This window comes from Ranitomeya imitator, chromosome 7, assembly GCF_032444005.1.
Source record: "Ranitomeya imitator isolate aRanImi1 chromosome 7, aRanImi1.pri, whole genome shotgun sequence".
NCBI classification, from domain to species: domain Eukaryota; kingdom Metazoa; phylum Chordata; class Amphibia; order Anura; family Dendrobatidae; genus Ranitomeya; species Ranitomeya imitator.
Genome location: NC_091288.1, coordinates 58,250,903 through 58,276,808, shown reverse-complemented (window position 1 = coordinate 58,276,808; position 25,906 = coordinate 58,250,903). Strand labels below are relative to the sequence as shown.

General features: G+C 44.0%; 1 protein-coding gene across 2 annotated transcripts in view; it reads right to left on the bottom strand.

The window, feature by feature from the left end:
- Positions 1-25,906, bottom strand: part of HDAC4 (histone deacetylase 4) — a 213,280-nt gene that overhangs the window by 86,485 nt on the left and 100,889 nt on the right. Inside the window, exon 1 of one of the 2 annotated variants that reach the window (XM_069733293.1) lies at positions 15,746-15,835. The exons of the other annotated variant lie outside the window; for it this stretch is intronic. The gene's annotated coding sequence lies outside the window, so the exon portion shown is untranslated. Of the gene's footprint in view, positions 1-15,745; positions 15,836-25,906 lie in introns of those variants that run through there. 2 annotated transcript variants of the gene reach the window in all.

The window sequence follows — 25,906 nt, the reverse complement described above, 5'->3', positions numbered from 1 at the left end:
GAGCGGCCTGGAAGTAGAAGAGCTGCTCTGTTGACGTGGAGCATCTGAACCGCAGGCAGGAGCGGTCGTGTGTGTGTTGTCCCTATATGTCTGACAGTGTCAAACAGTGATTGGATATTGCAGAATATATTGAGACACGCTCCTTCAACAAGGGTCATGGTAAAACCCATGAAAAAATGTAATCTAGGAATTATTTTTCATATTTGTTGTAAAAAGAAAAAAAAAATAGCAATTTACTAATTCAAAATCCTCTTTGTTGTCGATATGGTGGTATTTATTTTATTGCTTAAAGCTCGTTGCCTAGTTTACGAGCCACCGCTGACGTCTAACAGTGGTGGCTAAACACGCACAATGTTTACAAGCGTTTCCAACAGTGTCACAATATGTACCAACCCAGCATGGGGTGGGTCAGCGGATGGCACAACACACAACGGGATGATAAAGGGGAGAGGAAGGCCCTACCAATAGGGAATGAGGGATGCACGCCTCCTGAGCTCGAACCTGAGCCTGTCCCTGCACTCCTTTAACGCCCTAAGCAGGTCCTTCCCCCCGCTGCCATCAGGAACCTCATCCCTCGATGTCACCTTGCACTGCCCTGGCTAGTGCACTGGTTGTCAAGGGTGCTAGCCTCATCACTGCAGATGGAACAACACAGGGGACAGTGACAAACACGAGACAGACGAAGAAAAAACATCAAACTTAGCTTAATAGCCTTCTCTGCTGCAAAGCACCGAACAGCAGAAGAAAGGCACCCAGACCACGAACTCCACGTAGCCAGCAGATTCACCACTGCAGCCAGTGAGCTCCTTACTCCAGGCTTGGTCAACATAGATTGCTCTACACCGACAGTCAGCTGATGCGTCATGTGACTATTTAAAGGATGGTGGGAGTGGTCACCACCCACATCAGCTGACCTAGCAACTCTGCAATTGTAGTACACTGCCAGCAAAGGAAACTGACATTAACCCCTCATGGACTGAAAGGAAAAAAAGCTACCTTTCCTTTAAATCATAGAGGAACCAGAGCTGCCACGCATCCAAAAATGTATCGTGCCATAGAGTTTGTAAGCGCTGCTGTGAAGCTGAACGCATCCCTGGAGGACGATGTTCTCTCTTGATCCTGACCAGAACCAGTGGGACTGTATTCGTCCAATGCTGCGAAGGTAAAGCTGCCACTGACTGCAGCATCGGGAGAACACAGGCAAGATGAAGCCAAGGGTCCGACCTGTCAATCAAGGGGGAGCATCCGCCCACCAGCAAGTGAGAAGCCTGGGGAGCGATGCCCATGTTCACATTAGTGGAGAATACAGGCTTGTAACGAGACCCGTCAGCGCTCCTGACATCTGTCTGTTGTAGGAAAATATGGACTGTTACACGATCCAGCTGAAAACAGTCATCTCTCCGAGAAAAATCTCGGAAAGTCAAAAATAGAACAAGGAAAGCAGAGAGGTTGTAAGTGAACATGCTCCTGTTTGCTTTTTCCCTCAGCATCCATTTAGTCATTAACTTCAGGCTGTGGGATGTGCGCTCTGCTGCGTGGGTGGAAGAGGAGAAGGAGCAAATACTCCATCACACATTAACTCAATGCGTTATACTCTTTTTGGGGGCTTAATTCGCTACCTACACTACAAAAGGGGTTTAATCTGCTTATTTTAAGATCATTTATTTTTCTTTTTTTTTTCTTTTTAGAAAAAGCATTGGGAGATGGGAAACACCAACAATGTAACAAACGGAGACAGAGATAATGTTGAATTCAGGACTTGACACGAAGACTCCGATAGATGCCTCCTCCTCCTCCCATCAAAATTGTTATCCTCTTAATATACTGCAGTCATCATATTCTATGGCACTGTGCACTTACAATTGCTCATTTTGCCTTTCTACCCAGATAATTCTTCTCTTTTCCATTAGATCTATGACATCACATGATTAATAACTGACTAGCTGAATCCTTCTAAGCTCCATGTAGAAACAGGAGGTCAATTTTCCCTGTAATGTACAAAATGATGAACCATAAAATATTGATCAAAATTGATGGGGCCCACATGATCTGCCATCTGAGTGCGGCAGCTCACAGCAAAGATCTGTAAATAAAAAAGTACTTAATTTATCCGAACGCTAAAGTCTTGTAGCTTCATTTAGCTACTCCATGCTGTCGTCTTGGATCTAGGAGAGAACGGGGGAAACAGGTCTTCTGTTCTGACGATTGGTGAAGATCCCAGTGGTGTGATCCAAGCTCCTCTGTCTCCCCTGGTGCACCATATTTTGTCCTCTAAAATAAGTTCATACCCATTTACTACACTACTATCCCACATATAGTGAAAGCACAACTTTGTGATGGACAGAATCCTATAAGGGCAGGTGCAGACGGCCATAGATTCGCTCATCCGAATTGGACCAATTATGCAAGTGACATTTTGATCTCGGATGTAGAAGAAAAAAAGTCTCCATCTTTTCCACTCATGGAAATTGGACTGCACTCAGATGTCATCAGAGTGCAGTCTGATGATTCTCAAGGACTCATTGACTTGCTTGGCCGAGCGTGATTCGAATATCGAATCAAACTCAGGCAGGTGACAATTTTTCCCTCGGACACTGTATAAGGAAAAGATTGTACATGTGCACGGTTCCATACACCAACAATGGAACAGGGGTGATCCGATGTTTTGTTGGATCGCACTCGGACTGAAAATACGCTCCTTAGAATTCATGCACCGTCATGCTATAAAACGGTTATATCAGCCAATCCAAAACAAAGAAACGAAAACCTACCCCATGACCCTCTACCATTCAGCTCTCTTCATATGGATCAACACCAGATAGATAAAGCCAAGCCATGCACATCTCCAGCCCAGTCTGTGCTGTGACAACCATATAGAGCCTTGTCCATTACTGATTTGGGGTCATGCGGGGGAGGGCGCTATTAGTTCTGTAACATAACGTAAGGCACATGGGCGAAGGAGAAAGGGAAGCAGATACACGCCAATGACTCGTATCTCCCCCCAGACCCTGCGCCGAGCAGACGAGAAGACAGGAAGGTTATGCTTTGCTGTGAAAACCGCACACATTTCCTCCCAACTATTTATCTGAGACCACCAGAAAATTCCACAAGTGATGTGTTTGAAAAGTGCACATTGAGCCACTTAATGGGGGGCCCGGCATTCCTAGCCAGGCACGGTTCCTCTTACATGTGGCCATGAGTGACGTGGGTTACTATCGCCTCAGAATTCATGGTTTTCATCTACACACACGGCCATAGAGCGGATAGTCTGCTCCACAATAATGTGCACTGTACGGGCTCAACACTTGCTCCATGGTTAATGAAATCTGGTCGACAAACCGTTTGGATAATCTTACACTGCGCTTTATTTGTAGGATTGGGATTGGCGTCCTTGCATGTAGAATCCGGGGTGGTCATATCTGCATGGGGAAAACTAATGATGCGTGGCCCAATAAAAGCTATGGGAAGCCATGTAGCCCTATAAGTCACCCATCGACTCGCACTGGTGTGAAATAAAAAATAAACTATAATATATATTTAGGCCCGGTGTGACAGCGAGGCAGCCGGACTACCAGCGAGGCAGCCGGACTACCAGCGAGGCAGCCGGACTACCAGCGAGGCAGCCGGACTACCAGCGAGGCAGCCGGACTACCAGCGAGGCAGCCGGACTACCAGCGCGGCAGCCGGACTACCAGCGAGGCAGCCGGACTACCAGCGAGGCAGCCGGACTACCAACACAGGAGACGGACTACCAACGTGGCAGCCGGACTACCAACACAGGAGACGGACTACCAACGCGGCAGCTGGACTGGGGTCCTGCTAATCTTGTTCTCTTTAAAATAATTATAAAAATAACCAATCTGAAACAAAAAAAATAAATAAAAACTCTCTTTGAAAAGCATTTAGTACATTTTGCAATACAGTAAAGCAAATATGCTGCAGGATCCTATATTTAGTATAAAGAGATAAGGTGCCGGCCTCAGGTTACCTACTCCTTCTGCTTATGCACTACGAACCCAAAAAAAAAAAAACACTTGTAGTTGTGGCAGCAAAAAAGACAAGTGATTTATTTTTCCATGTATTGTACAACGTTTCAGCTGTACTATCTGTCTGAGCCGTTTCCAATATATCTGTCAGCAGGGTTTTTCTATGTAATCTGAGAGCAGAATGATGTAGGGGCTGAGACTCCGATTCCAGCAGTGTGGCACTTATTGGTCTGCATGCAATTATTTTGATACAATCTCTGTTTTTTTCTGCTGCAGATCTGGCAGTTCTTTGAATGCTGAGCCCTGTAAAACCCCATGTACCCTGTCATGATTCCAATGGCAGGGAATCACAAAAGGACGAGCACCAACGAGCTCTAGGGTGATGGAACCTGAGCTGACCGCGACCCTAAACCTGAACACACAAATAACAATTGCCGGGGAACGTGCCTACGTTGATCCTAGACGTCTCGCACCAGCCGAAGATCTAACTTCCCCTATTAGAAGAAACACAGACCTCTCTTGCCTCCAGAGAAATACCCCACAGAAATAGCAGCCCCCCACATATAATGACGGTGAAATGAGAGGAAGGCACATACACAGTATGAAAACAGATTCAGCAAAATGAGGCCCACTAAAACTAGATAGCAGAGGATACAAAAGTAAACTGCGCGGTCAGCAAAAAACCCTTCAAAAAACCATCCTGTAATTACTTGAACTCATGTTCCAACTCATGGAACATGAGGAGCAATTACAGCCCACTAGAGCAACCAGCAGCAAAGAAACAATTATATGCAAGCTGGACAAGACAAAAATAAAGCAAAACGTGGAACAAGAAAATAAAAAACTTAGCTTGTCCTGAAGATTACTGAAGCCAGAAGCTGAGGTAACAAAACACTCAGATAACCTTGATAGCCGGCGGGGAAATTACAAGAAAGCCCGGTTAAATAGGAAACTCCCAAATCCTAATAGAACAGGTGGACACCAGAGACAGCAGAACACAAATCACCCAGTACCATCAGTAACCACCAGAGGGAGCCCAAAAACAGAACTCACAACAGTACCCCACTGATTGGCAGCTTTCTGTGTTCACTGTATATTGACAGAAAGCTGCTAATCAGTGGTGGGGCGGGGTTATGCAGCTCAGTTGACTAGGAGGCACTGGACACATAGTCCTGTAATGAATCTCCTGCTGATAAAACACTGATTTTATCAAAACAAAAATACACAGCCTATTAAGGGACATTGCTGGAATCAGGACCTCAGCCCCTTCATCGCTCTCAGATTACATATCAAAAACTTACTAACAGATTCCCTTTAATGGAGGGAGTTTAGAAGACGACACTTCCACTGCGGTGGCTCCAGAGCGGAATTATAAAAGTTGATGAGCTGTTGCAATAGAATCCATGATGTAATTGGTTTCACAGGCCCCCCCATCTTCTAGCCGCCCCCGTCTCACATACACTGTGGTTACACTCATCATAGCAGGATTTTATTTTGTTTTTTTAAGTGCTTAATCAGAGGTGACTATAACACAATTAAAAATTAGACAAAATTTATGAGCTGTGAGCACACTAAAACAAGTTTACCTCTACCTGTAACGGAGGCGGAATCATTAGCATAAACTCTTCCAGGCTGATATTTTTCCTTCAATTGTCACTTTTATCCAAACTTTAGTATGTAAACCAAATAGAACTTTTATTTCTCGAGGAGTTATGGGGGCACAACGGGAACAGGAGTGGTCTCAGTTAGTCTCTACTAGTGATGAGCGAATGTGCTGGGATAAGGTGTTATCTGAGCATGCTTGAGTGCTAACGGAGTGTCTTCCGCGTGCTCGAAAAATATGTTTGCGTCCCCGCGGCTGCATGTCTCGCAATCCCTGCATGTGTTGCAGCTGTCAAACAGCTGCGGACATGCAGCCTTGGGGACTCGAACATATTTTTCGAACACGCAGAAGACACTCTTAGCACCAGAGCATGCTCAGATAACACCTTACTCAGCACGTTTGCTCATCACTAGTCTCTACCTTTCAATAAAACTATACTGTACACTGCGGTCTACGTATAAAACTTCTCTCCGCCAATTAAAGGCACTGAAATGATAGATTTTTTTGTGGATTTTCCAACAACAGAATGCGTGTGAACATCATGTCTGAACATGACCCAAGGCAAGTTCTCATAAAGCTAGGGGGATACAATGTGTCGCTCAACAGCAATCCTCTGTAAAGCTGCGTGCAAAAAACAGCTCTGCAATGTGTCGTCAGCCTTGCCATAGCCTTCAGTACAAGTCGCGTGTGACTTGTGACCAACTCGTTTGGAACCATGCAACGCGGTCACAAGCTGCCAAGTGACATCACACATTATTACATCCAATGTTGCAATATGTAGCCGCGATTTCATTGTCGCACGACACGTCACCATATCGCCATAGCCTAAAGATAATTATTTGCTTTTGCTTCATAGCTGCAGAATCTGCACAGAAAATGTTCAGCAGAAAGCAAAGGAAAAAGGTCTAAAAATACGGAATACAGATTTTTAACCGGGAATTGAGGATTTTGAGAAAAAGCTAATTTTTTTAAAAAAAGTTGCTTATTTCCATGGTTCTCCCGTATCCTCCCACATTCCAGAGACATACTGATAGGGATTCTACATTGCGAGCAGCGTCTTGTCTGCAGTGTTTACCAGGCACAGCGCCGCACATTTGGTAGTGGTTGTATCTGGTATTGCAGGTCAGGCTTATTCACTCCATAGCTGATAGATAATGTGGGGTAGACTTAAAGGGACGCTAAACTGTGAAGAATGATCAATAAAACAACTATTGGTCATTGTAATGAAAATGGATAACAAAGCTTTAGGCGCTATTCACACTAACATAATGGCGTTTACTTAAAACTAACAAAAAGCCAAACTGCCAACAACAAAACTTATTGACCAACTGTCAATTATATTGCTAAAAGCTGCATAGTACTGTCACAAGTGTAGCAAAACGCCATGTCTAGTTGTTTGTAGGATAATGTCTGATATTAACGTGGGAATGGTTGCTTTGCTAATGGTACGAGCAAATGCGAGAAAAAAATGATTTACTGCTCATGGAATAAATACACACGCAAAAGCGAGAAACAGAAGTGCGGCCATATTCATTTTTATTTGATCATTGTACCTTCTCAAATGGACGACAGACTCATTCTATCATAGCAAACAGACAGTTTTTGCATCGCTTGCAATGGAAAATGAATATTTTAATGCAGGATGGACATGTCGAGATTAAAGATCATCAAAGTGAAAAGCACTCGATGCATCTAATCAAGACTTCTTCCCAGTAAAGGGACTGTCCAGCTAAAATCTACTATATAATTGTCTAAGGGTCACTTCAGTCTGTCCTTCTGTCTTTCTGTCTGTCACGGATATTCATTGGTCGCGGCCTCTGTCTGTCATGGAAATCCAAGTCGCTGATTGGTCTCGCCAGCTGCCTGTCATGGCTGCCGCGACCAATCAGCGACGGCCACAGTCTGATTAGTCCCTCCCCTACTCCCCTGCAGTCAGTGCCCGGCGCCCGCTCCATACTCTCCTGCAGTCAGTGCCCGCTTCATACTCCCCTCCAGTCACCGCTCACACAGGGTTAATGCCGCCGCTATTAACCCTGCGTGACCAGGGTGACCTATGCAGCATCAATAGTAAAAAGATCTCATGTTAAAAATAATTAAAAAAAACCCTGCTGTTCTCACCTTCCGTAGTCCGACGATGCGCTTGCGGCTGCCCGCATCTTGCGTTCCCAGAGATGCATTGCAAAATTACCCAGAAGACTTAGCGGTCTCGCAAGACCGTTAAGTGATCTGGGTAATTTCGCAATGCATCCTGGGAACGCAAGATGGCGGCAGCCGCGCGCATCGCCAGAGGTTCGCTGGTTTTACGCTGGATCCCGCCGATGGGTGAGTATACAACTATTTTTTATTTTAATTATTTTTTTAACAGGGATATGGTGCCTGCCCACACTGCTAAATACTATGTGGGCAGTGTTAGATACTGCGTGGCTGCTATATACTACCTGGCCAGTGTTAGATACTGTGTGGGCTGTGTTCTATACTGCGTGGCTGCTATATACTACCTGGCCAGTGTTAGATACTGTGTGGGCTGTGTTCTATACTGCGTGGCTGCTATATACTACCTGGCCAGTGTTAGATACTGTGTGGGCTGTGTTCTATACTGCGTGGGCTGCGTTATATACTACATGGCTGCTATATACTACGTGGGCAGTGTTATATACTAAGTGGCTGTGTTCTATACTGCGTGATATATACTACGTGGCCACTGTTAGATACTATGTGGGCTGTGCTATATATTACGTGGCCAGTGTTACATGCTACGTGGGCTGTGTTATATACTGCGTGGCTGCTATATACTGTGTGGGCTGTTACTACCTGGGCTGTGTTATTTACTGCGTGGCCTATATGAACGCATCAGGTATTCTACAATATGTATGTATATAGCAGCCACATGGTATATACCACAGGCCACGTAGTACTCCTATATACTACGCGGCCTGTGCTATATACTATGTGGCTGCTATATACACACATACATATTCTAGAATATCCGATGCATTAGAATCGGGCCACCATCTAGTTATACATAATTGTCCTTGAAGCAGTAACATGAAGCTTACTAATCTGCTTCTCTTGCCACAGGTGCCTCAATCTTCACACTGCAGTCCCAGGTTCAGCAGATCCACTTTCAGCCACGTGATGGTGATTGTGTAAAGGAGGCTGGATGGCTCATTTCAATAGTTAAGCCTGACCCCTTCTTTTTCTATGCATCAGTAGTGACAGAAAATGGGGCTGGTTAAACTATTGAAAAAATCCACTCAGTCCGAATCCTTCACATACAGCACTGATCATGTGCCAACACTGGAAAATGGAGCTGCTGACCTTAGGCCAGCGAGGATAGCTGAAGATCAGGGAGCCAATGACAACAGAAGTAGAATTAATAAAATGAAGAACATGATTTTGATACTCAGGATTTTGTTTAACTGGACAACTTAGGCCCCTTTCACACATCAGTTTTTTGCCATCAGTCGTAATCCATCAAATTTTGGGGGGGAAAAAAACGGATCCGGCGACTGATGCTGTCGGATCCATTTTTTCCTCATAGACTTGAATTAGCGACGGATGGCCTCACGTTTCATCTATTGTTCGCCCGATCCGTCGAAAATTGTTTGACAACGGACAAAGTAACTTTTTTTGTGTTCGTCGAAAAAACGGACAGCGACAGATCTGTCGCCATCCGTCATTTGCTAGAATGGAAGCCTATGGCGCCGGATCAGTCAAATGACAGAATCTGGCGACGGATTTCGTTTTTTTTTTTTTTTAAACTGAGCAAGCTCTGATCCAATTAGCCAGAACTAGTCGGATCCTTCCAAAAAAACGTATCCGTCGCATCAGTTTTTCACAATCTGCAACGGATCCGTCGAGCCAACGGATTGTGACTGACGGCAAAAAACTGATGTGTGAAAGGGGCCTAACACAAATGGCTCTTGCACCTAACCATAAAGGAGTTGTTCGATCACACCACACTGATGACCTATCCATATGATTCTATTGAATAGGAGCTGTTCTGCAGTACATGGCAGCGACCACTACACACTGAATGGATCTACACTCTGCAGCTTCATTCCTTTCTTATATTTATCTCCAGCTGACGTTCCCCAGACGTCAGCCTTCCACCAATCTCCTATTGATGAACTATTCAACGGACAGGTTGTGACCGGACAATGCCTTTAAGTTCCCCACACATATTAGATACAATTTGGCCGAACTTGCCAATTTTGGGAAACCATCTAATGTACAGTGGAATGTCCTGACTCTTCCCTGGATGATGATGTCGAGGTGGAGAAAGAGCAGAGCTCTTGAATTTCTACACTCAATCATTTGGTTCTCCACACAACCTACTGTCACCAGTGGCGTCTGGCAACGACATGCTCAGAAAACAAGAGAATGCTCGGCCGAGCACCTATGTATAGGAGAGCCGGGACAGATAGCGGCCATCAGCACAATCATTCAGCCAACACCCATCTACTGTGTATGGGGGCCTTTAGGATAGTCCCACCCCAATATCAGATCTGTGGGGTCCAGCAGTCAAAGTAAATGATCATAAGACTGAAGGCACACCCGTTCAATTAGCCGTTCAGAGAGAGTGCTCAAAGTTAGACCCCTTAAGGTACCGTCACACTATACGATTTACCAACGATCACGACCAGCGATACGACCTGGCCGTGATCGTTGGTAAGTCGTAGTGTGGTCGCTGGGGAGCTGTCACACAGACAGCTCTCCAGCGACCAACGATGCAGAGGTCCCCGGATAACCAGGGTAAACATCGGGTTACTAAGCGCAGGACCGCGCTTAGTAACCCGATGTTTACCCTGGTTACCAGCGTAAAAAAAACCAAACCATACATACTTACATTCCGGTGTCTGTCCCTTGCCGTCTGCTTCCCGCAATCAGTGACTGCCGGCCGTAAAGTGAAAGCACAGCACAGCGGTGACGTCACCGCTGTGCTCTGCTTTCACTTTACGGCCGGCAGTCAGTGAGTGCGGGAAACAGACGGCAAGGGACCTGACGGACACCGGAATGTAAGTATGTACTGTTTGTTTTTTTTTTACATTTACGCTGGTAACCAGGGTAAACATCGGGTTACTAAGCGCGGCCCTGCGCTTAGTAACCCGATGTTTACCCTGGTTACAAGCGAACACATCGCTAGATCGGTGTCACACACACCGATCTAGCGATGACAGCGGGAGATCCAGCGACGAAAGAAAGTTCCAAACGATCTGCTACGACGTACGATTCTCAGCAGGATCCCTGATCGCTGCTGCGTGTCAGACACAGCGATATCGTATGGATATCGCTGGAACGTCACGAATCGTACCGTCGTAGTGATCAAAATGGCACTGTGTGACGGTACCCTTACTAATCCGTTAATCTAAGTGCTAAGGCAGACAGCCATATAAATCGGAGCGAGATCAAAACACGGTGCACGGACTGGCTGGCGGCTCTCCGAACCTGAACGTGTCAGCTGCATAGAAATAGTCAAAGCTGTTAAGCTCAAGTCAGGAGAGCTGCCAGCCAGTCTGTGCACTGTGTTTTGATCTCGCTCCGATTTATACAGCCATCAGACTGCGCCCAATGGATACGCAATCAATTTCAAAAGGCGATCTAAAAAAAAAAAAAACACTTCACACACAATCTTTTAAAACAAAATATTACAATGTACAGAAGGGGCAGCACGGTGGCGCAGTGGTTAGCACTACAGCCTTGCAGCGCTGGGGTCCTGGGTTCTAATCCCACCCAGGACAACATCTGCAAAGAGTTTGTATGTTCTCTCCGTGTTTGCGTGGGTTTCCTCCGGGCACTCCGGTTTCCTCCCACATTCCAAAGACATACTGATAGGAATTCTAGATTGTGAGCCCAATCGGGGACAGTGATGATAATGTGTGCAAACTGTAAAGCGCTGCGGAATATGTTAGCGCTATATAAAAATAAAGATTATTATTATTATTATTATAAGGGGCTTATCCTCAAATACAAATTCACTAATTACGACCCTGTCAGCCATACAGGATGGCGGTAGTCACCATCCATAGCAACCATCACATTCCCTCATTGGTTGCCCTCGGTGACACCTCAGCTGCTTTTGCTCGATGGGACGCTAGCGTTGGGACATAACATTACCTCAGTCACGTAATCCAGGAAGCTCTAATCAGATTCTTGACAAAAGACTGTCACATCTGTACAGAGCATTGCTGAGGAACTTCAGGTTCTGCCTCAGTGATTTACACACAAACCACAGACACGCTGTTGTATGACCTGAGGAAACACTGTGGTTTCTCTCTAGTAGACACTGTGGTTGTGAAAAAGCCCAAGTGTAACACAAATCCCAAGAGATCACCAATGGCTCGTCCACGCTTGCAAAAAAAAAAAAAGTACCACACAGAGGCCCGTACAATATACAAGTTACGCTAAGTACATCATTTCAAAGATTACAACTAAAGGCCAGTGCTCCACATTTCTGAGAAATTAAGACCTATTTAAAAAAAAAAAAAAAAAAAAAAAAAAAAGAGTCCGTTACCCAATGTTTCTGAACATTACCACCAATAATGCCGAATATCTAATATTTATTCAATTTTAATTATGTAGTATACTGGATAAATGGAGTCTACGGTGGCGCCTGATTTGCTTGTTCGAGATGCAAAGCAGCGACCACAGAGACCAAAACATTTTTCTGGATTGTCTTTATGGATTACGGACACGGAAATAGATTGCACTGAACTACGGTACATATATTTCTTGGGTACCTTCAAATCAGGAGGTGCATGGACACAATGGCCACGAGTCATCATGAAATGCAAACTTTTGCAACTTTTGGAGTTTTCAAGCAAGTTCCAACAAAATGGGCTGAACGGTGCGACACCGGCTTGTCTAATTCACGATGAGCAGGGTAGCACCTTACGCCACAAATCTTATGAGTAAGAGGAGTCCAGAGGCGCATGTCACTTAAGAAGTATCTGCCTCCAACACATCCCCTCATCAAGACCGGCATGAACAAAATCTGTATTGACGAATCAGGTCCCGAAGGCTTTAGGCTATGTTCACACTTTGCGGATTCCACTGCGGAATTTTCCGCAGCGGAATTCCAAAATCCGCAGTGAAAACGCGTTGCGGTTTTTACTGCGGATTTATCGCGGTTTTTACTGCAGTTTCTTATGCGGATTTTCATCTGCATTTTCCTATTGGAGCAGGTGAAAATCCGCAGTAAAGAAGTGACATGCTGCGGAAAGTAATCCGCTGCGTTTCCGCGTGGTTTTTTCCGCAGCATGTGCACAGCGTTTTTTGTTTCCCATAGGTTTACATTGTACTGTAAACTCATGGGAAACTGCTGCGGATCCGCAGCGGTCAAATCCGCTGTGGATCCGCAACAAAATCCGCAAAGTGTGAACATAGCCTTAGGGTTTCCACATGACCTTTTACTGAATGGCTAATAAAGCATTTATGCTAGAAGATTATAGTAAATGAGTGTTTTAAGAACTCTCTTAAAAACTCAGAGAGGACGCTCAGGGTCCTCTCTCCTCCTGTACCAGTTGTGACTTGCATTGTTCAAGATTATTGTACCTGTTTTTATTATGTACACCCCTCCTCACATGTAAAGCACCATGGAATAAATGGCGCTATAATAATAATAATAAATAATAATAAATGCATTTCCATGATCATGATCAAAACATTCATTCATCAGGTGAAGTGTTCTCTTGTGCAGCACAAAAGATGATTCTTGGCAGCACATTGTCCTGTGTAAGAAAGGACTCGTGCTGCCGAGGACAATGGCAGAATATGCGCACTAAGATCTATTACAGACCGTTCAGTGTGCATCATTTACCGCGGTCTCCTTATGTGTACAGACAATAAAGGACTGCCGATTGGTAATATTCAATCAATCATTTGGTGGCGAGTCCATGTATAAGAACCTTTATTTTTTAAGGGTCGGTCTGTGAAGATTTTGGTTTTAAAGCGAAATCCCAGACCAATGGTTGGGTTATCAGCTTCTGGTGATGGGAGGAAGATCTGTTTGACCACAAATATCCAACATGGCACATCATGTTTTTGACACGCATCTTCCCTTTTGTCATCATTTGTCAGGCTTGCTCAATACACTAAACATGTTCTAAATTGGCTGTTTTTTGGTAAGTCAGAAATCTTGAGTATAAAGACAGCTTAAAAGTCCAACCACCTAATTCACAAAGATAGGACCTGTAAGGACAGCAGTACATGAGTGGTCCTGTAGTGATAGTCTCTCCATATGTTGAAAAATACGTACAAACATACGTGAGCTCTACACTAAAAACCATTCTCCAAAGGAATTTTTTTTTGCACGATTTACAGACAGTTGTTCTAATCAGGGCTGTGGAGTCGGAGCCCATTTTGGTGGAGTCGGTCATGGAAATTGAGGAGTCGGAGGTTTGGCTTACTGACTCCACAGCCCTGGTTCCAATATGTACAGTATTATTCGACAATGTCCCAATTTTTACATCTCTGTCTATGTTTACACCCGAACACAACACTATGAGATGTGACCATACCACAGCTTACATACACTGTTGGTAATAATGCGTGGTACATTAATGTATACCAATTACGTAATCAAAATAATGGAATAGCGTACCATATTCAGATTAAAATGTCCATTAAGTATCAACATCATAGCAAGTAATAAACTTGTAAAGAACACCTGTAATCTGCATGCTTTATAAAAATAGATGCCTTCGACCTGATAAAGCAAGTGCACTTACTTTGAAAATCCAATTTCAGAATGGCTCTATAATCCAAATACTTAATGAGCATTTTACAAGCATAGCTAAAAAAGAGCGAGAAGTCATGAGTTCAACTGTTTTTAATCCCCACCAACCAGTCCGACAGCTGCAGCTTGTACTGAGCAGTGTGAGATGTCAACAGCAGCAGGGAGGAGGGACGCTGAGAAACTATTAATCGGGATAGGTGCGCAGAGATGGAGTTTAAACTTTCAAAACAGATCATACTGCCATTCTCCCATCGATTTTTAAAGTCAGTACACCAGCCTCCTCCTGTATAAGACTGTATCATGAAATCTGGTGACAGAACGGCTTTATCATCGTCAGAAAAATTGGAACAAAATATACTCATACATTGATCACGTGCGGCTACATACGGTAATTAGGTAGCTGTCTCAACGTGAATGGAAAGTTTGGAAAAGTCATTTCAGTACAGGTATAAAAGAAAAGTATTCTGTATATTAATAACACAATAGTACATTTCAGCAGCACCAGGAGAGTATCTGGCCTTACATGTGGTGTGGAGATGGAGGAGGTGGGACCATAACAATTAATCACCACACAAAGAAAAGAAGCTCGATCTGGTTCCAACACATCAAACCTACTAAAACATTTATGCCTCACCATTAGCAGGAGAGTAAGGAGCGGAGAGCCGGCGCGCTGCAAAGCTAATATTTCTGTCGATAGGAAAACGATAGGACCTTCCACATCCCCACCCTTAGCTTCCAGGAACTGCTCTTACCCCAGCACAATAAACATGCCTCCTAGTAGAGCCTGCTCCTTCACCATAAATCATTCGCAGCTTTAACCAATAATCACGGTATTAAAATCTCAATGGAATGACGGTCATAATTACTCTGCCTTTTTTATCCTTCCCTGAAAGTGAATGACACGAGATGGGTCCACTTCCGCGAGCGGTGGAAAGCAACCCCCTTACCAAAGGCTACGAAAAATACTAAAATGTTGAAGAAGGGGGTGAAGGAGCAAGTGCTTCATTGTCCTACAATGGGTGAGAAGAATGGCCTGAGGGAGAGTTCTATACATTTTAGTTTTATGAAAGAGACGCCATTGATCATTTCCGGAGAACGTGAAAATAAGTATACAGCTCGGAATGAGAACATTCGCCAAATGGGCACCAAGACGCGTAAAGTGTCAAGAGGCAAATCTGACAGATACAGCATCCGACGGTCGAGACAGAATTACTAACGACAATATGGATGTTCGTACATTAAGAATCCAGAACAGTCCTGACAAATTACAAAGCAAATGCACGGATTCCTCACAGCAGCCATACTGAAAGTTGCAGCTTAGTTTGACAGTTCAAGGATGACGGAGGCATAGAATGAAAAAAAGAAGCAAATTATCGTACATGACATAAGCAACATAGCAAAGTAAAGAAGACGACTTACAGACAGGTGGCAGTCGCTACAGAAGACGTCCTCTTAGAACCGAGCACCCAGAAAAGATGTCAGACAAGAGCGGTATAACCAGAGCACTCAGAAAATGTAAATATAACTGGTAAAATCAATCCGTGCAAGTGTAGGGCTGTCTCTGGTCTCCTGCCGTGCTGTGGAGAAGAACAGTGTGTGGATGTGTTGCACAACGCAGAGCTGCTTGATTTGCTGGCGGAGCTCTAGGGGCTGGACACACTTATGGACAGGACAGTGAAGGCGAGCGTCAACAGCTGGGAGAGCAGGCGCAGCACACCACCACCGCGCTGGAGTAGTCCTACACGTATAGGCTGTGTTCCATCCTCCGCCAGAATGAACGGCCTCTTTCCTTTACGGAGAGAAAGGAACAGGTTAACGAGATAACAGGACGGTCCCTATAGGGACCATTAAATGGATGCCTCGCCACTCGAAATAACGTTAAGCATATGAATACTAACAGGGCGAGCCAGAAGAGCTCATGAAACGTTAATGTCCCATTAGATCATCCAGGACAACGGCTGGCAGCAGTGAAGGGGTTAAGCCCGTGCCGATTGGCTGGATAAAATAAGCCATATGAATACGGAGCAGATGTGAGTGTGTCCAGGAAGCCTGCCTCGCAGAGCCTGCAGTGCTGAAGATCAACAGCTGCTTGCTGCATTTCCCTCCAATTCTACAGCAGCTGCTCTTCTGACAGCCCCATTTTTAGAAATGAGGAGGTGGATGCTGGTAACAACTGCTATCTAATCCTGCTCTGCGCAGATCAATTACCTGCAAACAGTCCCTGCATTGTCTGGAACGCTGGCGCTAAAAATAACTCGCCAAACGCAAGAACTGACCGACATCAAAGCTCGCAGGTATGGCCGCACACCTGCCATCGATGCAAAGCATGCATGTCTACAAACCACTGGAAGCTGCTCACAACGGCACAGCCCAGCAAAGCGGCTCCTCAGACAAACGTAGCTCACAAAAACAAGTCTGATGGACGAGTACTGCACATTGGACGAATTGTAACCGTGATGAGGCACTCAAGAGTCGGATCAAAAAAATAAATCTTTATATGTGCGTCTTATTAAAGGGACTCTGTCACCTGAATTTGGCGGGACTGGTTTTGGGTCATATGGGCGGAGTTTTCGGGTGTTTGATTCACCCTTTCCTTACCCGCTGGCTGCATGCTGGCTGCAATATTGGATTGAAGTTCATTCTCTGTCCTCCATAGTACATGCCTGCACAATGCAAGATTGCTTTGCGCAGGCGTGTACTATGGAGGACAGAGAATGAACTTCAATCCAATATTGCAGCCAGCATGCAGCCAGCGGGTAAGGAAAGGGTGAATCAAACACCCGAAAACTCCGCCCATATGACCCAAAACCAGTCCCGCCAAATTCAGGTGACAGGTTCCCTTTAATGACATACTCCATGTTCTATGACATATACCAGGTTTGCCAAAACCTACTGTACATTAATCTGAAAAAACAACAAACCAACTGATAATTTATTTTTGACTTTTTTTTCGGCACATAACGTAAATAGATGGCACGTGTGTAATGGGCCAGGAGATGGAAATCATACGAATGCAGAGGAGTCCCCACTATGAAAACCAGCCTTAAGTGGGCTTACACAACCTATGGAATTAAAGGGAATCTGTCACCTAATTATGGCCCTATAAACTGCAGCCACCGCCATTAGGGGCTTACCTACAGCATTCTGTAATGCTGTAGATAAGCCCCGGATGTGATGTAACCTGAAAGATAAGAAAAGCAAGTGGTTATACTCATCTGCGGTCCGGTCCGGTGGGTGTCACAGGTCCGAGCCCGGCGCCTCCCATCTTCATACGTTGACGTCCTCTTCTTTGCTTCCTGTGGCGGCTCCGGCGCAGGCGTACTTTGTCTTCCCTGTTGAGGGCAGAGCAAAGTACTGCAGTGCGCAGGCGCTAGGCCTCTTTGACCTTTCCTGGAGCCTGCACACTGCAGTACTTTGCTGTGCCCTCAACAGGGTAGAGAATTACGCCTACGCAGGAGCCACGGCAGCAGCAAGGAAGAGGATGCCATCGTATGAAGATGGGAGGTGCCGGACCCGGACCTAGGACGCCTATCAGACCGGACCGCCCCTGGGTGAGTATAATCTAACTTGTTTTTCTGATCTTTCAGGTTACATTGGGGGCTTATCTACAGCATTACAGAATGCTGTAGATAAGCCCCTAAGGCGGTGGCCACAGTTTATAGGGCCAAAATTAGGTGACAGATTCCCTTTAACGCTTAAAGGACCACCGACTGTTTAATAGGCAGTTTACACTGGTAGATGGCTATTAACGATGCACACTGAACAATCAAAATTGACATATTCCAAAAATGCATCATAAGTCAGTTTACATAGCATAAAAAAAGCTAAGTGGGCACCAGGTTTATATAAATCCCATCTGCATTGCTGGAACTGTAAGACATTAAAAACTCACCAAAAACTCACTGTGGGATCTTATCACAAGTCATTTTTGGACTACAGGAGTCTTTTTTTCCTGAGTTTTCAGAACAGAAACTGAGTGGACCTGAAAGTTTTAGAGTTTTGACATCTGAAGAGTTTTCGATCAGTTTCTGCTCCATGTGCGCACATAGCCTTAAGGTTTCATGAAAAAAACAACACATAATACCTCTGTGTGCACATGCTCTTAGGCACCATGAATACTGGTCGAATATGCTGCGGATAGAGCGAATACTCCAGGCAGCAGGAATCAGAGTCTGTTGGGGGCGTCCGTCCACTCGGCTCTCTCTGGCTGTGGTGTTTGGCCAGATCTTCCACATTTTCCTTGAAATACCAGAGTGTTTCAGAGAAGATATACCTGGCCCCCATACACAGATACCAGTGGGCCAATCAATAGTTTGGCCAACCATTAACCCTCCCTACCCCATAGCACTCCAGAATGCTCATCCAAGTGCTCCCATGTTCTCCATGAGAAAGCCGCTGCTTATCTGGAGAGAACAGGAGAGCCCATTGAAATTCAGCATATTGGATCCTTCTCTTCCTCGACATCATCTATGGGGGAAAGATGGCAGATTCTGACCAAATAGGCAGCTTTGAATGCCTTTAGTCTAATGAGTATGGGGCCTTTTAGTAAATTCCCGCCTTTCGGGATTGGAACTTTAGGAAAAACATAAAATGAAAAAAAAAAAGTGTTGTATGTGAAGGCAGAACTGTCCAGATCTCGAATTACTGATGGTTGTGGCATGCTGAGTGATAACAGAAGACAGCGCTGCGGACCACACCCTTTACCAAGGCAATCAATACAGCACAGGACAGACGGAGTACAGCGCGGCGCAGCCAGCCTCCCCCTGCTGTATCATCTATGCCATATCCTGTAATAACCAGCACAAGTCTAACCAAAGGAATCAATGCGAGGGGGGGACAGGTCGCATCACCTCGCACATTGCAAAGCTTCCTGAAACCATTGATCTAACAAAGCCAATTACCATTAGGAGTTAATAAGGCATCGGGAACATCAAAAGCTCTTTGCAATCCCCATATATTTAAACCAACATGTCGAGTAAAATAAAGCGCATTATTGGTTTTCTATCTATTCTGTGTGGAGTGACTGCACATCAGCGAAATAATCTATATTTTTCCAACGCTTGTGGTACCTCGTAACAAGGAAGGGAAAAGAAAAGAAAAAAAAAACCAAAACACTCATATGTGCTAACGGCCTATTTCCTGAAATGATCGCCAATAAGAAACTGCAAAATTGTTCCTGCCATTAAAGGAATACGTACATCTAACAGAAGGAGAATCTGCCATTTATTACTATTTATCTTGCGTATGATCGGCTCCATCTAGCAGCACTGATCGTTTCATTAGAGGAAGTCTAGGAGGAAGGATCAACCCTCCTAAGCCGTCTATAAGGGCAAGATGAACAAAATGACGCCTTCATATCTTGAGATCTGATGTCTCATTCCCAAGAAATCAACATCTTTCTCAATATGTAAATGAACTGTTTAGATCTATGGGCCGGACAAAGATCTCCCCAAAAAAATCTGCCTCCAGAGACTATTTTACATGGAAAGGAGGTGTTAGCAGTGTGAGATTGAGACATGTAATGACTGACAGTCTGCTCTCCTGATCTATAGGTCTCACACTGCCCCATTCATTCAAATAAGCCCTGGAGGCAGAATCTCAGGGAGCATCCTTTTTTTTTTTTTTTTTTTTACATTTTCTGAGTATTTATGTGACCATGAGGTTTTTTTTTCAGGGCTGTGGAGTCGGTAAGCCAAACCTCCGACTCCTCAATTTCCATGACTCAGACTCCACCAAAATGGGCTCCGACTCCACAGCCCTGGGGTTTTTTTTAGCATCATTTTCCATTTTTGATGCAACTTTTTATCTTGAATTTTCTGGATTTTTATATATTGAAGCAAAACACTCAAAAAGATAACCGGGAACCTTTGAAGCCTTCCCAGTAATTTATTATAAATTTTAGTGCGGATTCAGAATAGGAACCACCTGAAAACCGGTCAGATCACTTCTGTTAACCACTTGTAGTCCCTGGAACCCTGAAGAGATTTAAAGCTGCTCATAAAGACTGAACGTATGAAAGTAATTTTATATAGACAAATACCGTTCATTCTTTTCAGAGTTTCATTAATACTTTTTCAGGTGGGTTGCAGAGTGGACATGCCCCAAAAATGCTGTGTGTACACCCTTCTTTGGCATCTCTTCTAAATGGACCATGGACCCTTTATTGAACCACTCTGCTCTGGTTCCGGATTCTGCACCTACTCTAATTGGATCGTGTGTGCTTCAATCCTAAGAACTGAACCCTGCTTATGTCATTTCCTTTATACAGGCACGCTTTGCATAATGTAATAGGTGAACATAAAAAAAAATAAATAAATAAAAAATAGATAAATGTCAATTGGGAGAATAGTGGAATTATTTCACATACAGGAAAAAAAATAGATTTGGATAAAATAAAAATATTCAACAATTTACAATTTGGGAGTAAAGAGTTATTCCCCCCAAAAATCTAGTGATCTCCATTCTATAGGATACAGGATAACTTAGTGATCACAAGGAAAAGGGGGGGGGGGGCACCAATAGGACCCCCTGTGGATATCGAGACCAGAGCTCTGGAACGCTGACAATGGGACTTTACAGCTCTGTCCAGAATGGAGCGGAATAGTGCATGCTCGGTCTCTGCTTAATTCATTGTCTAGGGGACTGCAGAGTACTGCGTGCAGCCATTTTCGGACATCCCATGCACAAAGAATGGAGTGTAGGCAGAATATGAGCACCTCTGCTCCATTCAGGGCCGGGCTGGACAGCCGATTCCCAGCAGTCAGACACATAGCGATTAGCCAATTATCTTCTATCCTATGGATAAGGGACCACTTTATCTTTTTGTGAACACCCTTTAATTGACTAGGTATATTAACTTGGTCATCAAGTGTTGAATGGTGGCTAATGATTTTATATGGAAGCACTTTTATAAATATCACGTTACGACCTAGTCAAGCAAAGATTGAAACGCATCACCCTTTCCACTGCTCCTATTGATGCGACATTTAATTCCTGCAGATTAAATAAAGAAATGGGTTTTTAACAAGTCGTGATCATAATCTTTACTATGGACATGCTCGTGAGAGTTGGGACTTGATTTTGGTGATGGGCAATAATGGTGGAGTACATCAGTCCAGGTGAGGCCATAACTTTCTGGACTGTATAACAACTAATAACTGGCCCATGGAATCTTTGTAGCCTGATCTCATGATATTTAAAAATAATTGCCACATTAAAGGGAACTTGTCAAGTCCAATAACGCTATAAACCCCTGTTATAATTGTGCTCGACCGCTGTACTGAAAGTGCTGCACTCGGGAGAAAATTTATCTATTTCTCCAGCCGCCGGCTTTGAGTCATTGCTCATAGTGGTGACTGAAAGCATGCCTTGGCATGGACTGACAGCCGGCTCTGCACTAATTCATTACAGAGCTGCCTGTCTGTCAGTCAGTGCCGGGTCTGCCTAAAGCCACCATGCTCAGTGCTGTCAGCGGTGGCTGTAATTGCTCCAGGTATGCGCACGCGTGCATGACTGAAAGCCGGCGGCTCCCGTGATTACGTTTTCTTTTTCTCCCAGGCGCCACACTTTCAGTACAGTGGCTGGGCACCTTCATAACACTATTAACCCACAGATTAACCATATTATCGGCAAGTTAATATCGTTATTGGTCCTGAAAGACTCCCTTTAAGAGAATAAATTGGAGAGGAGACAATTCTTCAAGCAGAGCCAATAACACAGAGCATACTTCAGATTCAGTTTTCATTAAAGACTAACTGGGGTAATTTGCTCTAACGCTGGTCAAAGGGGATCTATCAGCAGGTTTTTGCTATTTAATGAGAGAGCAGCATAATGTAGAGGTGGACAGCCTGATTTCAGAGATGTGTCACATGCTCAGCAGCTTGCTGTAGTTTCAACACAGTTAGTGTTTATCACTGTAAAGGTGCCGTCACACTCAGCGACGCTGCAGCGATATAGACAACGAGCCGATCGCTGCAGCGTCGCTGTTTAAGTCGCTGTAGAGACGTCAAACACGGCAACTCCAGAACGATGCAGGAGCGATCCAGTGACGTAACGGCGACTCACTTATCGTTCTCGCTGGTTGTTCGCTCCATGTAAAACATTGCTGGCATCGTTGCTTTTGCTGTCAAACACGACGATACCCGCCGACCTGACGACCAAATAAAGTTCTGGACTTCTAGCTACGACCAGCGATGGCACATCGGGATCCAGATCGCTGCTGCGTGTCAAACACAACGAGATCGCTATCCAGGACGCTGCAACGTCACCCATCGTTGTCGTTCTCGTTGTAAAGTTGCTGAGTGTGACGGTACCTTAAGACTAGAAGTCATGTGCCAGGCAGTCCAACTGATCTGTGTAACCCCGCCCCCACCACTGATTGGCAGCTTCCTGTGTACACTGTACGCAGGCTGCCAATCAGGGGTGTGGGCGGGGTTATACAGAGCTCAGCATTTGAGCACTGCTATATCTACAGCAGAGAAAGGCAGCTCACTTGTAAATAATGGCATGTGTGACATCATAACCATATATCACAAAAAAAGGTACCTTTTTTTGCAAGAAAAAATACAAATAAATATGACAAACAGCATTTGTTTTTGCCTTTTTCCCAGTCATTTGCTTGAATATATTCCCCATCCCCAAAATTAATTAATTAAAAAAAATAAAATTATCCTTCACAGAAAAGAGTTTTCAACAAACAGTTAATACGCTTCCAGAGCTGGGGTATAATAATTCTCTGGGACCTTTTAGCGAGAAACAAAATCGACCTCCTGCTGCTATGTTTTTCTCTTCTGTTTAACAGCTGGCAAACAGCTGCAGCCGACATCAAGAAATGAAGATGGGGGGACTGTGCGGCCCACTGCTGTACACTTTGCCTTCCATATGCTTACATATGTGAATAATATCATTAATAATTTATGGCTCATCAATGTGTATTGTTCTACATGACTATGAAAATCATTTTAACAAGGAAAAATGGAGACAACAGGGAACGACAATCGGTGGAGAAAAAAAAATGTGAGCAGATACAGAGAGAGGGTAGAGCTCCAGCAGATTATCAAACATATACTACTGTATTATTCACAATAAAATAACACAATAATGCATCTCGGGCACTCATGTCTCCTGGCTTATGTCTTGTTGTCTTCAAACATTATCCGACCCTTGCCTACACGAGGAATTTATTATACTTTTTGCCCAAGATCAAGAATAATGTTTGTTATGGGGCCACATGTAATAAACAAGTACATTATATAGTTAACCTATAGATGGCAATAAATGATCAATGAAAATAGTGAGTGGATAACGTCAATAATAAGAACCTAAAAGGTAAATAATGTAATTTTATTGAATATTATAATTAGGTAAAAATTCTATTAGGTGGGGACCATAAAAACAGACAATATATTAGTACGGAATAATATATACTGAAAAAACAAGCAGAAGCCGAGATCAGGGGGAAACCAAGGTCAGCTCTCACTGAATGAACATAACACCTTTATTAGATATGCTAATACAATGCAATAATGATAGTGTCAATGTACATAGGTAATATCTGACAACCTACCAAGAAATAGAGCCCCAAACTCGGATACATGTTTCGCCTTGGCATCCTCAAGGAGCATTCAAGTAGTACTCCTTGAGAAAGCCCAGGCGAAACGAGTAATTTTTCATGATAGTATTTTTAATATATGATCCTTAGTACACTGTGTCCACCAGTATGTTGGTCCCCTATCTGATGCTATTTTCACACTTTGTGAGGCTCCCCACCTATTTTTGAATTTTTACTCCATTATTATAGTACATTATATTGATCAACTGTCTCCATCTCTTCCAAGTCCCCCCCATACACATGGGCATTCGACGAGCCTGAGCATCCATGTTTTTTCAATAGAGAGAGGGAAGTAAGACACTGCCAGAACAAAATGAATGGGACGATTACATTCAAACTACCCAATCTCTCTCGCCCCTACATCATCTGTAAGACTAGGTCTTCATGCACATTAGATGGTCGGCTGGGTATGGCAGAATGTGTATTTATACTGGATGCTATGCCTAAATGCTGTCTGCAGACTACCTGATTATTTGCCTTAACCCCTTCAAGACCTTGCCCTTTTTCAGTTTTGCGGTTTTGTTTTTCGCTCCCCTCCTTCCCAGAGCCGTAACTTTTTTATTTTTCCGTCAATATGGCCATGTGAGGGCTTGTATTTTGCGGGACAAGTTGTACTTTTGAACGACATGATTGGTTTTAGCATGTCGTGTACTAGAAACCGGGGAAAAAATTATAAGTGCGGTGAAAAAGCAAAAAAAGTGCAATCCCCACACTTGCTTTTTGGTTTTGGCTTTTTTTGCTAGGTTCACTAAATGCTAAAACTAACCAGCCACTTTGATTCTCCAGGTCATTACGAGTTCATAGACACCAAACATGTCAAGGTTTTGTTTTTTTTATCTAAGTGGTAACAAAAAATTCTAAACTTTGGTTAAAAAAAAAAAGTAAAAAAAAAAAACAAATGCGCAATTTTCCGATAGATCTTCCCTATGCAGTAGATTTACTGCATTGCTGTGAGCGACGACCACAGGGTGGCGCTCATAGCAATCTGGCATCAACAACCAAAGAGGACTCAAGGAGGACTCAAGGAGACGCAACGATGACCCCCAATCACCACCGGCTCACCGCCGGAGCCCGCATCAAAGCAGGAGATATGACCTGCGCCGTACTAGTACGGCGGAGGTCGGTAAGGGGTTAAGTTGGGTACTTTAAAAGCCCGAGTTGTGCACCTGAAAATCACTTAAGGATGGCAAACCCATTTAAATATACTGTGTTCCAAATTATTATGCAAATTGGATTTAAGTGTCAAAGATTTAATGGTTTTGTTTTTCAAATAAACTCGTGGATGGTAGTGTGTCTCAGGGCTCAATGGATCACTTAAATCAATCTTAAAGACGTGATAATTAGTTTTCCAGGTGATTCTAGTTAAAGGAAAACTACTTAAAAATCATGTTCCACATTATTAGGCTATGTGCACACGTTGCGGATTTTGCTGCAGATCCGCAGCGGATCTGCAGCTGCGGGTCCACAGCAGCTTTCCATGCATTTACAGTAAAATGTAAACCTATAGAAAACGCATGCTGCGGGAAAAAACGCACGGAAATGCTGCGGGTTACATTCCGTAGCATGTCAATTCTTTGGGCAGATTCTGCAGCCGTTTACACCTGCTCCATAATAGGAATCCGCAGGTGTAAGACCGCAGGTGGAATCCGCACAAAATCAGCGGTAAATCCGCAGGTAAAATGCAGTGCCTTTTACCTGCGAATTTCTCAAATCCGCTGCAGGAAAATCCGCAGAGCTCAAAACTACGTGTGCACATACCCTCAAGCAGGCCACAGGTTTCAAGCAATATGGGAAATAAAAAGGATCTCTCTGCTGCTGAAAAGCGTTAAATAGTGCAATGCCTTGGACAAGGTATGAAAACATTTGATATTTCACGAAAACTTAAGAGTGATCATCATACTGTGAAGAGATTTATGACCGATACAGAGCACAGACATAGTTCATGCAGATAAAGGCATAATGAGGAAGGT